This window comes from Oratosquilla oratoria, chromosome 2 (assembly GCF_046742065.1).
Source record: "Oratosquilla oratoria isolate Oo_2021 chromosome 2, ASM4674206v1, whole genome shotgun sequence".
NCBI lineage: Eukaryota > Metazoa > Arthropoda > Malacostraca > Stomatopoda > Squillidae > Oratosquilla > Oratosquilla oratoria.
Genome location: NC_134778.1, coordinates 58,142,303 through 58,143,527, shown reverse-complemented (window position 1 = coordinate 58,143,527; position 1,225 = coordinate 58,142,303).

Below are 1,225 nucleotides of genomic sequence, written 5' to 3'. Positions count from 1 at the left end.
CAGATGAAACCCAGAGACTAAAAAAAAAAAAAAAAGAAAAAAAAATGTAGAATAAAAATATCATATATATATATATATATATATATATATATATATATATATATATATAATATATATATATACATTACATATCTATATCTCTATATACATATATATATATATATACAGTATATATATATATATATATATATATATATATATCTATATGGATATATGGCCAATTATATAGATATATATTATATATATATATATATATATTATATAATATATATATACATACATATATATATATGTGTTAAGTATATATATGTTTATATATATATATATATTATATAATATATATATATACATATATATATATATATATATATATATATATATATATATATATATATATATATATATATATATATATATATATAAGACGAAGGCCGTACCCCTATAGATATTATTCTGTCTAATACGTGAAAACGTTATCTAACTTGAACAACATCATCGCACCAAAGACACCTAGACGCAGCACCAGAAGCCAAAACTAGGTCGAGTGAAGGTAAAGGTGACTGTGGAAGAACCAAGAGGTCAAGGGGGAGCCTCTGCCCCGGCAGGAAAGGTCGAAAGTCGAACTCAGACGCTGAGGCTGCAGTCTCGCCCTCGTGGGCGGCTGATACTCAAACCTCCACTGTGAGAGGCGGGCCGAGGACACTTGAGAGGAGTTGAAAGAAACTGAGAGAGAAGAGCGAGAGGAAAATGAGGGGAAAGGGGAGAAAAATAAGGAGGAGAAAGAGGAGGGGATGGAAAAGTAGAGGGAGGAGCCGAGGGGAGGTGGAGTTGGAGCAGAATGAGGAGAAGGAGTGGAGAGGAGCAGAAGATGATGAATAGAAGGAACAAACAGTGGGAGTGAAAGAAGTAGAAGAAGGAAGAGAAGGGAAAACAAGAAAAAGAAATGAAGAAGTAGAAGATAAAAGAGGAAAATCAACAGGACTAGGATTAAGCAGGAACAGAAGAAAGATGAGGCGAAGGTGGAAGAAGGGAAGTAGGATATGCAGGAAGAGAAGGACAAGAAGGATACGAGAAGGATACGAGGAGTTACGTACCCATCCTAGACTACATGTTAGGAACGGTTAATAGGACAAATCCAATCCAATGGACAATACTTGTTTATTATGCGTTTGTACAAGGACCGTGAGAGCTTGATGTCGCAGACGCTAACATCCAAATACCCTTT